At 36.9% G+C, this 14,990-nt stretch overlaps 1 protein-coding gene across 1 annotated transcript in view; it reads left to right on the top strand.

The window, feature by feature from the left end:
- Positions 1–14,990, top strand: part of CNTNAP2 (contactin associated protein 2) — a 1,099,877-nt gene that overhangs the window by 696,986 nt on the left and 387,901 nt on the right. The gene's annotated exons all lie outside the window — the stretch shown is intronic.

The following is a 14,990-nucleotide window of genomic DNA, read 5'->3' on the forward strand; positions in this document are numbered from 1 at the left end:
TGCCAAGGCCCAAGGAATTTGGTCGGTAGTGTAGAGGCAGATTCTTACGTATATTCCAAGTGAAGGTACCATCCTTCACAGTGCAACTGTGGTATTAGTGTTAAGAAATGGTTTTTGACCCTGTTTCAAGCCCTTGCTGTTCAGCTTTGTTAGGTTTATGAGTTCTTTCCATTCAAAGCTTTTCTTCTATTCTACTAGATATAATCAAATTGGATTCACCTTAAACTTTAATATTAAACATTTTAGTAATGGATGAGGTTTCTTTCAAATATGTATTTTAACTAATACAATGGTGAGAGTGTCCTTGTTCAAATGCACTAAGCACCTGTAATCTCAGCTGAAGTCAGGAAGAATAATGAATGTTCAGTATGTTTGAAAATCAAGTCATAATTCTCTTCATCCTCTTTTAAAAATAAGATTCTGTCAAATAATACAGTGTAACAATTACATATCTATTTCTATTTCACTCTTCCTATGTAACCTAAAGGCTATATGAGCTAGTTAAGGTTTTGGAAGTATGAAATAACTAGTCTCTGGGTACAGGTAAGATTTTTCTATTCATTTATTAATGATTCCTCATTAATAAAAATTAATAATAATTAATAGAAAAGTGAAATTGCTATTTTGAACCTTTTCAGAAGCTTTGTAGTCATTTCATTTAAGGTTAAACAAAACTTACTTTGCTATTGGTTCAGCTGAAAATTCTTCCCAGTGTCTGAAGTAAAAGGTGTTTATATAAACACAAGAAGCTGGATTCTCTTCTGAAATTATGTGGAATATCCTGGAATAATTCCATTCAAGTCAGCAGTATAACAAACACAAGTATAAATAAGGAGAAAGTCTGTCCCCTCTGACTAGAAGGATCTGAGATTAGCTGCCATGGCTGTGATCCTGTAGTTTTGGCGTGGACTTAAATTGAATTGATAGGAAATTGTGAAGGAAGGAAACAGACAAGCCAAAAGGCTGATGTTCTTTAAAGATGTATCGGAATGTAATTTTAAAAATAAACATCAATCTCTGCCATATTTTTACCATTCAGAATTTTTTTCTAACTGATTTCTACTTATCCAGGAATCTGGACAAAATCTGTTGATACGCAGACCTGAAAAGCTTCCTGGCAAAGCTTTACTGAATCGTAGTACTAAAATAGCAGCTTTAAAAGCATCCGTTAGCTAAAGATATTGATAAAGCTGGCATCTGTAATAATAAAGAGCAAGAAATGGAACTTAAAATGAGAGTGAGGGTTAGTAGCACTGATAGAAAATTTTCTAATAGAAATTAATGCTGTGCTACTGTGCCCTAGGTTCAAAACAATATTAAATAACAATAATTACTTTCTCGTAGTACTTAGCAATTCTTCAGATATCAAGAAGAAAATTTAAAAAAAAAACTGCCTGGAACTGACAGAACAATGCACATCTTTTAAAAAGTATATATGGCAATGACTGCAGTTTTTGTGCATTACCCTTTGTAGTGCATTGCTTGAATTATCATCTTTGTCCCTCAGTTTCAGTTTCTCTCTGTTTCATTGCTATTCGCAAAAGAGCCTTGGTGGTGGTGGTGGTGGTGGGTATTTTTGCTTTTGCTTTTGTTTTAATCACCTACTTTACAGAGCAATTCTTTTTATTCCTATCTGACACAGTCAAGAAAATATAGCCAAAGGCAAGGGCATCAACCACCTTTTTGAAGGTCTCTGATAAACTATTATTTGTATGACTTCAGAGAGTCTGGTCCATATTTCAAAGGGCAGTATTACTAGGCTGAAAAACATGCTAGGAAAATACATCATCCATTAACCTTATCTGTTTTTCTGACATAGAGATGAAAAAAGCTTCTTGAAACCCAAAGGAGTGCTCGCAGAATTGTTGGTGAGCATAGCTGTGTTACCCAAAGCAATATTTTCCTGACCCTCCTGTTTTACTGTGGACAAGCTTCTTCTTAAAGTCGAAAATGTTGAAAGTATTGTCCAGTAATTGCCCCAGATGATGTTATCTGCAATCACATTTGAGTGTTAAGGTAACATTTTCAAAAATCCTTGTGACTTTGGTTATGACTTTTTATGCCTCCGTTTTTGTGTCCGTCTTGAGCTTTTCATGTTAATGGGATAGTATCTACAGTGGCTAGAGATTGCCCTCAATGATGAAAGTGTCAGTTGATAGAAAAGCGTAAGAAATGTCAAGGAAGTGATGACTCTACAACATGCCATTCCTGTAGTTTGTATTTTTCATTGCATGAGCAACTGACTACTTCAGAAGACAGGATTATGCACAAGGTGGACTTTTGGTCTATCCAGTGTGGAAACATATGTTCTAAGTTATACTTGCCAATTTCTAACTAAAGGTAGGTAAGCGGGTAAGTATGTAAATAAATAGTTGGAAAGCAGCAGCAAGTAAATGGAAATTTCTCTGCATATATAGCCGGAATTCACCATTGTCTTTCCTGAAGATAATTGCTAGGAGTATTCTCTGTGCAAAAATTTATCATGAACAAAGCAATGCTTTCCCTCATTTTTAATTTTAATGGAATTGCAGACTGATTGTATTTGAGACTTCTTTGCACATCCTTTTCACATTTGCTTTCACTAAGCCTGTTTAAAATCCAGATTCTAGTGCCTAAGTTAAGGGATGTAGGTACTAGGGGATTACAAATGAGTGCAGCATTTGCTAAAAGCAACATGCAAAAGAATGGGTGGTTAAAAACATTTTAAAGCCATTTGTTAGTCAGAGCAAGTAGAAATAGTAACTCATTCAGTAATGTAGCTAGCTAATCTAATTAAATGTGCCCTCAGCCCAACATCTGTCTTCATAATGATCTTGCTGCCGTTAGGCACCAACTGCGTCATGGCTTTATGTGCAAATTAATGTTGATAACCTGTGGATGACATTTGTAATGTTGATGATAAAATGTCCAGATTTCATCATCTTCAGTTTTACTGAAATAAAGATATATAATCTTCTATCCATTTCTCCTGATATTGTTTAAAAATTGTATGTTACATCTGTGCTGTATGATCTCTGTTATTCTATCCAGTCTATTCTGTGTTCATATATGAGAAATACATTATGTGTATGTTCTGTTTTGCTCAGATTCTTAAAGTGATAAAATCTTCCTTATCCTCTGAATTTCACAACTGCCCAAATTTTATTTCTAAATCTCATTAACGTGGTAATACTTTCTTTGATCTGTCCTCAGGTCATTGCATACTGTCCATATTCAAGGCCCTTTGTCATATTTTAAAACTTTTCTATCCCCATTTTTAATGCTACCTGTATTGAACACACTAGCACTCACTAACATGTATTGATTTTCAGTGACTAAAATTTCTGAAAGACTGTTTTAGATGAGAGAAGAAGATACTAAATTCTTGAACAATTGACTTACATTTCAGCATTTGTCAGGCAGGCTGTGTATAGTAATGGAAGTTTTACAAAGCTTTCCTGTAATTCCTCCTCCACTATTCCATTGTGGCCTCTTTCCAGTCTGGTTAAAGCTTTTGACAATCCATGCAGGATAAGGTGTATTTTCACACCACAGAATTATAAACACCTATTTCACTTGCCAGATCTGCCAGCTAGTTTCCCTAGGTTTTCATTGCAATCAGTATAAACTGCATCTAGAAAGTAATTCAGAGACTCCCAGTCTAAATTCCCCTTATCTTACATACATCATTGAAGACAAAGGGAATCCAGAGCATTTAGGAGCCAATAATAAATCCTAAAAAAAAAAAAAAAAAAAAAAAAAAAAAAAAAAAAAGGGGGGGGGAGAGGAGGAGCGGGATATATTACACTGAAATTGTTTTCTCCAAGGCCTTTAATTCCTTCTTTTAGTCAAATCCTAGAGTTAGAATCTTTTTCTCTGCCTCTTTGACCTGGTGGCTGTCTCCAGTACAATGAAATAATGCTTTTATTCCTTCAGCCTCGTAATTACTTGTATTCTGTGAATGTGCTGTCTGCTCCATCACTGTAGTGACATGTTTAGTGAGTCATATGAAGCTCCTGCTTATTCTTGTTTCACCTTCCTGTAGAGAGGAGAAGGTACAAGGTCTTGTTGAAGGCTCTCTTTTCATGAGAAAAAACAATTCAATGTGAAGGGAAGTGAAGCTAGGGTACAAAGAATACATTTTTACTGTTTTCAGTGGGAAACACTCAGTATATTTTTAAAAACTTACTGATAGCCAAGTGAGTTATTGTGGCATAGAACATTTAAAGAACCAGGCAATTTTCACATGTTAAAACTCTGCCGACAGTTCTATTAGGAAAAGGAGAATCTGAAAGCATTTTGGCAGCTGAGAGTATGTTTACTGAACCATAAAAACTCCAGGAAATTTCTAAGAAATATAAGTACTTAATGAACCATAAACTTCTTAAAGCTAGTTCTGTGGCTTTCTTTGAAGAGGGCAGTTGCTAATAGACAAGCAGGTTAATAATAAAATCTGACTGTGAGAATGCTGCTGTATAGTTTGGATCAGAAGGCAAAAATGAATGTAATTGCACGTTTGAAGATTTGCAGAGGCACCCATCATCTCAGTAACAGATCAGCTTCTACCAATTTAGGATGTAATTAAAACAAACTACATCTCTCAGAAAGGAATGAAAAATAACTAGCAACCTGTGTTTGCTGTTTTTTAAATCATCTAATGGTTAATTAAATGTTTGACCAATGAAAAAAATCATGTACCATGACCTGAAGTTTGTTATGCTCAATTCTGCCAATTTTCTGAAAGGAGACTATTTCAAAGGCTGTGCCCACCAACAACATAGCAGGTCATAATGATAGGCTACAAGTGATAAAAGGAAACACATCAGCCGCTATGGTAACCTGCTTTTTCTAAATGAGGAGGAAAAGTACTACTGAAACCAATGGAATAATAACAGTGGAGCAGAAATATGTGCCCTGAATGCAAGGAGGTTACGTCTTAGGTAAATGGAGTCCAACGCTTAAAAAAAAAAAAAAAAAAAAAAAAAAAAGTATGTTCTGGCCCTGTTACACCAGAATCCTAGCTAGTGCTCAGGCTAGCTGGGGTGGTAGTGACGGGGCATGGAAACTGTACAAATAACTGTTGGGACCCTGAGCGCACCCTATGTCCCCCATCGCTCTTGGGGTTTGGCTGCCTGGGCTCAGGGCCACCTTCTGAGTTCATATGAGAAGAACTGTGTAAGAAAAAAGCTGTGAGAAGCAAGGGCCCATTCCCTCTTTGCTTTTAAGCTTAAGCTGTCAATCCTTGCCTCTGCCTGAGCTATGCTGCAGCTGTGCCAGTGCCTGGCTGCGTACCTCGCTGAGCTGAGCCCTGACCTGACCCGCTGACTTCTGGCTTAAGTTCAGACCTGCCTTGTAACCAGGTCAGTTGACAGTTGTGAACGCCAGACCTGCCCGGCTGGCCTTGTTCCAGTACTGTGTGACCTGTTGGTGAGGTCCGTGCCCTCTCTGCCTTGCTTTCACCTTTAGCTCCCAACTCCCCTTTCTTTACCAAGCAGCCCACTCCTCCTGCCTGCCTGACAATAATGTTCCCAAAAGGATACCAGAAAAATCAAGTAAGAAGCTCTGATGTTTTATGGCCAACAATGGCATCTAACATGCTTAGGGAAAACATTCAGGTAGCTGGATAGCGTTTCCCTGACCAACTTTCCAGCCATCAATGGTTTAAGGAATTCATAAACCAAAAGCTGCATATACATTTATCTTGCCTGAGCTTTTTTATTTGGAATCCTCTTCTGCTTTTTACCCCCTTGAAATCCAATGCTAATGATCTCCACAACTGAATAGTGTGAGAAAGGACTTCTTTTTGTCTTGACCTTGCTGCCTGATAATTGCATTGGATTCACTTTAGTAGTTGTATGGTGAGACTGGTGTGTATTCTTTCCTTGTTCCAGTTTGCCATGACATTCATTTTTTAGGCTTGCATTGTGCTACCTCTTAGCTGTTTTTTTTCTGAGTCCTTTTAACCTCTTATTCTTCAAGATGAGCTAGCAAGTGATGCTTACTGTGTTCAAAATGTGGGGCACCATGGGTATCTCCACTGGTATAATGTTACTTTCAAAATCATGAATGTGCAACTCATTCTATAATAAGTCTAAGCTGATATTTTCAGAAAGTTTCCCAAAGATCGTTTTCCAGGAAGAGAACAGCTAATTTGTTGCCCTCTATTGTACAGAAATGGAGCTATTTGTTTTCATGAGCATTATATCACTTGAGTAACTTTTCCCACTTACAAAATAAGTTCCTGCATTCTATATTAAGCAACATTTACAGATACTTTTCCAGGATGTCCTCTTGACAGCGTATTAAAATAATTTGTTTGATTATGGAGCATGGTTGTAGAGACAGCACAAATCATTATGCAGCTTTTCATAGTAAAGGAAAAATGGGCCATTGAGCCACAGATGGAAGAAGTCAGTTATTACTAGGACTCCTGTCACTTGGATATTCAGGAGTGGTTCCAGTGGTTCCAAAATTGCAGTGAGAATATGAGGTTAACGAAGGAGTTTCCTATGGTCTCAACAGAAGGTACTGCTAGGACCCCACAATATCCTCCTAAATGCTTCCACAGCTCTTTCATAGCACATCTGTTTTCTTTTGTTTGTTCCTAAGCTGGTTTGATCTCCTAGTTTCCAGACTTCTGCCAATGCAGGTAAAGCCAGGGACTGTATTTTTAAAGGAAGATATATAGCTAATCACATTGTCCCTTATTTTTTTGTTCATTAAACTGAAGGGTGACGTGACGGTTCACTGCCAAAATATTTTTGGCACAAGGAATAGTGCTGTCCTGTAGAATGGAAGAAATTTATCAACATTAATATTGGCCTCAAAATTTCCCTACTGATTTTCAGCTAAAGAGGCCAAGGTCCAGCTGATATACACTGAGAAGCAGCTTCTCAGCACTCTTCAGATCTCAATGAAAGAGCATGAAATTTAACTAGAGATGGTACCATCTGTTGTCCTGGTATTTGTTCCTATACCACCATCCAAATCAGTTTGGATCTAATCAGTATCCTTCCATCAAAAGAGAAGAAAATCCCTCATGATGAGAGAAACGAAGCTTCCATGAGAGCTATGGTATGTTGTCCTCTGGCTAACCTGATACAGAAGGTGGGAGCTAAGTGGGTGATTGATTGTGTAGATGTATGTACTGATAGCTTGCCTGCCTAGCTTCACCCTACAGAAAATCACCTGTAGGTAAGTGGTTTCTCACTACAGGTGAATCTATCTGAGGATCTGTTATTTGCCTCTTCCTCCTCCAGAGCTGCAGATAGTACCAAGGTCCATCAATTCTGGCATCATACTGCTTCCTCAGTGTGTCGAGTGGAACTAATCATCTTCCTGGAAGAGCTGAGATTGCTCCTTGCTACAGAGTCTTGTGTGTAATACAGTTCTGAGCTGTCACTGAAATAGCCCACTGCATTATGATTTCTTTTATAATGAAAAAAAGAATTTTTAAGGAGCTAGTTAAATTTTCCCTACTGAGTACAGTATTTAGTATGATTTCAATAGCTTAAAGTAATTATAGGCACAGTGCATTTTCAGCTTCTTATTTCTTTTAAAATGAAAGAAATTAATGCAAAAATAGAAATGAAATGTAGCTATGTGATTGGAAATTCATGCAGGAAACTGTAATATGTTTCTACCTTTTCAAGTTCTATGAATAACTCTCAAACTCTGCATTGCGTTGTCTTTCCTAAATCTAGAAAATGTTGCAAAGGGGTGGTGATAAATGGGAATGTTCATAATAAAACAGAGTGATGTGGTCTTAGGATACTCATTTATTCCTGTTCTCTGTATTCTATGTGGTGTGCTCAAATTTAATGGTCTCAATATTTTTCAAAGCAGACATTAACCAGGTGAACTGTTTCTTCACTGAAGGATAGAAAGAAGGAAGTAGAATTTTTGTTCTAAGGTCTTCCTGTTTCTATGCACAAAAAAATGACTATGGCTTGCAATGAGAGATATCTCAGGTTTGTATATCAAAAGCTAACCATATTTGTAGTTTACCAATATGCAAGTCTTTCTGGGCAAAAAAGGGGGGAGGAAAGAGCATGGGCAGGTAGTATAGAGTTTAAAACGTACCAAAGCTGTTGTAAGAGTATCTTTGAATGATATAAAAGGCTAGTCCACTTTCTACTAGTTTTGAACAAATAGGCAGAATAGACCCTGTAAATACGCATACTTTCTCGCTATAGTTTGCATCACATTATGGCATAGGACCTTTAAAGAAGCCTTTTGCATCCTGATATTAGCAACCCAGAGCTGTTCAACCTGTGTCTGGAGAATGGTATGATCTCAGATTATCTAAGGTGTAATAGGCATAAGATTGGCTCTGATGCATCCCAGCTGCTTCACTGTGCTTTCAGTGAACCTAAAAAGGTCATAGAGCCTATAGCAGACTCTATATCTGGGGTCATAATCTCCAAGATGAGCTGAGTACTTGGTATCATGGTTGTTGATCACTGTGTTCCTGCTGGCTCCTCTCTTGCTCTGCCTGTGTATCCTAAGTATCAAGTTGTCCAAGCATGCGGCTGCGGTGAAATGAATGTGAACTGCCCTTTGTGCAGGAATATGTGGAAGATTACTGCAGGGTGCATGGCTCAGCCTTACTGCAGCAGTTTATGGGTGAGGTGTGTGTAAGTGATGTGACAGAGGAGGCTCCAGGTAGAGAGCAGCATTGATGTGCCTCAGGCAGCAGTGGGGAATGGGGAGGAGCACCAGCATGGCCAGCAATCATCTTCAGGCTAGTGAGCCTACTAATACTGTAGATGGAAATAAAACCTGTGTCTATGAATTAGACAATAGTCCCAGGTTTTGTTAGGAGAGTACATTCGAAAACTAATCCAAGATCCTTTGACCGCATCTACGCTGCAACTCTTTTGTTGTGACTGTCGTGTTGTAGGAAGCTTATTGAATGTGAAAGAAAGTAAAATAAATTAGGATCTAAGAGTAGCAAAATACAACAGTCTCAGAAGAGGTCAGAATGAGACAGTGACATTTTAAAGCAAATGTTCACTTATCTTTAATGTTTCTTGTGAGTAATAAAACTCGTACTCATTTCTGCTGGCTGCTAATTATCCTTTAGTATTTTTGTGAGGATAACATAATTAAGCTATGTGTCCTAACTTCAACAACTCTATCTACCATGCTTATTTCCCTATGTGCCTTTCACTTGTCTACAGCACTTGTGTCTTAAGTTTTTGTTATCTGTGGCTTTATTTGCTTGTAAAATTAATTGTGCATCCTGGGCTTGACTATACTCCAAATATTTGCCAGCACATGCTACCTTGTTTTCATTCAGTTAAATCACGGGATTTAAATTAGAGTCTTAAATTAGAGTCTTAAACTATGTGATCTCATAGCCAACCATTGGGTAATTCTAGGATTACCAAGTACTAGCCTTTTAATGACCCCTTTTAAGGCCCATCCATTGCTAACAGGTTCACAGGTTCTGTTAGCTTGGAAAACCCCCTATTTGAGTGCCACCTAGAATTTTTAGACAGAAATAACCTCTTTTCTCATGTGTGAGGAAAATAATTACAAGTCTTACCATGTCTTAAAATTCATTGGTGAATTTATTGAAGGAAAGACGTGTAAAAGGGATGAATTTCACTTATACTCTGAACCCGGTAAGTTTTGTTACTGTCTTGACATCTGTAGGAATGATTTTGGAAGTCTGATTCAAAGTCCTACATTAACTTCGTTTCCCACTTTTGCTCACCTCTCTGTTTGAATTGATAGTTCCTGTGCTGCAAGTAGGCTGTAGAACATACTTGCTGAGAAGGAGTAATTAATCTCTGATGGTGAAGTTCACCATTTTCAACATCGTGATCCAAACTGTACAGCCACATTTCAAGTTCAATGGGAAACAAGCACAGCAAGTGGAACAGTGGGGTAATGTTTGCCCAGCAATACGTGTTACTAAAAAAAAAAAAAAGATTATTGACTGAAACTTGATTGAAACTTGCCAATATTGCTGGATCTAAGATGCAATATCAATTGATATAAATACTCATGGTTTTTACAGCAAATATGAAAATAATATGCCTTCTGTTTATTTGCTTGCTTGTTCCTGGGGTCCATATTGATGAAGACAGTTACCTCTTCAGGGCAAGTAGAGCTGGAAGAATTCCGCGTGTTCTGTGTGCATCCCACTATGCACAGTGACTGGGTTCCATGGATTGTAAGTCTTGTAAGCACACACCACATGTGCCCCTAGTGGGGAAATGTGAGTAGAATCTTACGGCTCAGTATAAGCCTCACTTAAATGAACATTATTTTAAAGCAAAATTCTTTATTTAACTTTGTTACCTACCTTTTTCTAAATTAAATGTTTGCTAGTATTCTTTCTCCATCTCATGCATGACACACTTACTGTGACTTACTAAGTCACAGATTTCCAGTTTAAACCTGGTAATACCTAGTATTTTTCTTACATGTGTTTATAGCTCTTTCTTTACTTTAGAATTCTAGCAGTAAGTTTTGTCAATGAAGCTTCTGGCTTAAACTGTAGTTTGTAACCTACTGGGAACCATGCATTCTTCTGTCTGTAAGAACTGTCATTATCTAGTGAACTACACTTTTTCACTGAAATTTGTAGCATTTTCTCCTGTTCCCCTATAATTCAGGGATAGCTTATTTGTGTAGCACCACTATTTATGAAATATGTTGCTTAGAAATAATTTATCTTTGTAGCTGAGCAAATTGTAGTATAATTTCACTGCTCTTGCGTAGACCTTTCTCAGCTGTTTGTAGCTGTAATTTCTGAGTTACAATCTCTCCAATATAAATAATGCATTAGTTCATAATTTAAATGTGACCTATCTTTGCAAGACTGGTGACTCACTATAAAGATCCTTTTCAGTAGCTTACAAAACTTAAAGCAGGTTTTGGTAGCTGATTTATCTCTTCTAATCTGTAACATGTTGTGAAATTTCAGCTTTAATGTGTTTGACAGTGCTGGGAGGATCCAGAACTGCTAAGAGGCTCTTAGTATAGTGAAAGAAAGTGGCTCACGAGAGAATCAAACGAACATGATCTCTGCCAGATTATCATATTCTAAAATCAGGACCCTAATACTGTAGTTACAAGATAGTTTTTCTTCAGTGGCAAAGCTGATTTACAAAGTATCTACAACTCGTTTCTACTTCTGTAGTTCTGGGCTTTCTCAGTGATGCTGATACTACTGTTTGTAAAGGATCAAGTATTAAACAAGATTACTGAAATACACTAGGTTTTAAAATAACCATCACACTAGGCTTTAAAATAATAATCTAAAAAAAAAGTAGGATGAAAGCCAATGTAGAGGCAAAAGAATAAAAGATATGCATTTCTCAAGCTCATTCTGCTACCAAACAATATCAGTAAGTTCTCTGTAATTCCCTACTGTCACTTAACAGATATTTTGCACAGATGCACAGTACTACACAAAGGGAAAAAAGAGAAGGCAATCACATCCTCAGGATCCACCTCATAGCTCTGAATGGGACCGTGATTCTGTACTGCTTCAGCTTACTTTATTGACCAACAACTTTCTGGTTCAAATGAGAACATCCACTCCCCAACAACAACTACAACAAAACATAATGAAATTTGAAGAAAGGAGGAAGAAGACTTCAGAAGGAAGAGAGAAATTTAGGGTAAACAATTAATCTTCTGAAAAATATCTAAACCCTTGTTTTTAGAATAATAGAAATCCAATAAATCCCCAGCATGGATGTATATACTTCAATGCATTCAAGCAGCTGGCACACTGCCCCACAAGCCATGGTCATGAAGACCAAAAATGCGTTCTCTGAATTAAACAGTGTGTTATCCTTCCCTCGCATTCATTCTTTGAATTGTTACTAGCTCTGCATCTACTTGTGTATGCTTCCTCATAATGATAATATATTCCATTTGCATCTACTTTTTATTGTGGAACCAGATATAGATATATCTTATGAACTTGATACCTGTGCAATAACTGAATATCACAAGGGTTTTCTCAGTGCTTAAATACTATGACTTTTTTCCTGCAGAACAATTGAAGCACTTATTTCTCAACATCAACCTGGTAAAATACCTCTTTGAGGTTACCATGAGCCCCAGTCACAGCATAATTCACAGTTTGAAGTATATGTAGAAGTAATCCTCTTTAAAAGGCACCTAGCAAACTTAAATTTTCTCCATTTTGTGGTAACTCCTGTGGCTTTTTTTTTTTCTAATTTATTGTAATACATTAAAAATCTTAAACGCTTTACATCTCCAGGAGCAATAGGAGAACCCCATCCAAGTTTCCCAGTCTTGGTAGCAATTTCAGCCTGGACCTGTTGCCATTAAACACTGCTGCAAAACTCTCATTCACTTCTCATTCAGTACTGAACTGATTTTTGTTTTGTTATTCTACCACTTAAACTCTTCAAAATGTGCTTTCATTTAAGTAATATGAACCCCTTGAGCTTACCTCCATACAGGCCTTAGGTTGCCAGCTCTTCATTCCTCTTTCAACCTGTTGAATTAAGTACTTTCTTTAAACTCAGCTTAGGCCTTTGATTCCTTTGTGCCCAGTGGTTTGGATGTCTCCAGCCAGAGCTCTGAGCGTGTGTCTGGCAACAGAAGTGGTTCCTCTTTGAAAGAAGCAAGTCATACTTCAGTCCTTTCACAATAGCTTGTTGGGTAAATAGGAGATAATACCTGCTCATTTATCATATAGCTTAAAGAAATATATCGTTTATTTAAAGAATTGAGAACCGTCAATCACAAATAAATGGTTAAGACATTGCAGGCTTTCTATTTTTAGGCAAAAAGCCATTGATGAGCACACTGTTACAAGTTATCAGGAGACATTAATTGTGAGTACTACTAATAGCATTTTGAAAATGCGATTCACGTTTTAAGGATTGTTTAGTAAGTTCAATGTGGTATCTGATAGATTGGAACAGAAAACCGTGCAGTTTACTACTTTCACAGTTGTTTCACTTTTTATTATTCTTCTGTTGGTTTGAAGTGTTAGGGAAATAATAATCTCTAGTTATTAAATCTTAGTTTCCTATGTTTCTAATGTGAAGCTTTAAATTTCACATCCACTGCAGAGTGGTTCAACTAATATATGATAAATTCTTCTTAAGTGGTTTTGATGTGGCTTGGTCAAATACTTCATTTCTTACGTGGAAAGCTGGCAATCAAACATAGAGTTTGTGAATGTGTAAGAATTAAGTGCAGACTATATAATTTGTTGCATAATTTTATACTGAAAAATGTGCTGTCCCATGCCACAGTGTGCAATTAGTAAGTATGACCTTGATTTCCAATCTGAGCACTGGAGAACAAATGGGCAAGTGTTTAACTTACATCAAAAAAAAAAAAAATCTTGCCATGAAAACACAAAAATGTACGATTGTTACAGTGATCAAGGAAGAGAATAAGAAATAGTTTTTCCAAACTTGGAACATTTCCCTTGGAAACTTAGAACATGACCATTTTCTGAGTTGTCTCAGCAGAAAGTAAATCTTTCATTATTTGCCTTTTCAGTTTTGTTTTGCAGAACTAGATCTAGGATATAGGAACCACAGGCACCTGCCAGGGGTACCTAGTTCAGAAATCCTGTTTCAGAGAAGCTTTGTAGAATGACTATGGCTTTTGTAAGAGGCTTTCAAAGCTTGACTGGATTATTTCTGTTGGAAAAGTCCAAATAAATGACAAAATCCTGGTTTTATTTCACCAGGTCAGATTTGTAAATGCTAATTCATATGGTTTGTCCTTGATCCAGAAACACTTTCTCTGGCTACATCAGAGCGTTAGTACTCTAGGACTTAATATATCTCTATGTTTGTTCCTTCACTGCAAGGACATGAATAAATTATCCACATTTGAGGACATCCTGTAAATATAGATGTTCAGTGCCATGCTTGCTAATAAAACTTTAGGTTCCACAAAGATTTTTAGGATATTATTACAAATTCCTGTTTTGATCATGGATATTCGTTGTAGTAAATTATAAGAAGATGTATGTCTTATGGTAATAGCAGAGCTGAAAAAATACATTAAATTGGCCAGATACACTGCTAGAATTGTTGATGTTGACCAGAACTCCATCTAGGAGAATAAGAAAAAACTGTATAGAAACAGTGAGTGTTTAGGTGAAGAGGGAATGGGAACAGAGCAATATATCTGGAAATCATGAGTCAGAATCAAGTCAAGTAGGAGAAAAAATGGAAAGAATGTAAGATTCAATATGAAAAGAGGCTGAAAGTGAGAGTCCAAACAGTATAGATCGCTTTGCTAATAAGAATGAATAGGGCTTGAGCTTTCTAATGGTGTACGTTAGGGTAGAGAAAATGAGGAGGAAACTAAGGAGCATGCCTGTATGCCTGTGGTACCTGACCAGAGGTTATTCCAGCTGAGACCCTCTGCTACTGCTTAAAATATTTATTACTTTATAATTACAGCTCACCAGAAGCATGACTGAATATGTGGGATGCCCCTTCCCTGCTCTGATCACTCCTACGTGACCTGTCACACATAACTGTAAGCAGATCATTCAGGAAGGAGAAAGAGCTACAAGTTTCTTTATGCAAGTAACACTACATTAAAAAAAAAAAAAAAAAAAAAAAAAAAAAAAAGACTTGAGCAGTGGAATATGCCATTTTGGCATTTCTTTCTGATCTCTTTTATAACAGGGAGATGAAGCAGCAGCGATCACTGAGATATTTGCATTGAGCTAAAGTTATGGGGCAAGCACTAACTAGACAAAAGAAGATTTTGTAGTGAAAGAAAAGTGGTTGTAAATAATAGCATTAATAAAATAGCCTATATGCTTTAAGGATAATAACCTAAAACAGTTAGTTTTACATTCTCTTTAATGTATTATGATGAACAAATGATTGAGAAAGCTTTTTCTTCTGGAAGGCAAATAACCAGCAATCATATCAAGGATTTAATAAGCCTGTCATTATTGCAAGGTCCACATGATTTATATAATAATGTTATTTCCTTATTAATCTTGTGTTATTATCTTAATACTGCATACT

Source organism: Rhea pennata, chromosome 2 (genome assembly GCF_028389875.1).
Source record: "Rhea pennata isolate bPtePen1 chromosome 2, bPtePen1.pri, whole genome shotgun sequence".
NCBI classification, from domain to species: domain Eukaryota; kingdom Metazoa; phylum Chordata; class Aves; order Rheiformes; family Rheidae; genus Rhea; species Rhea pennata.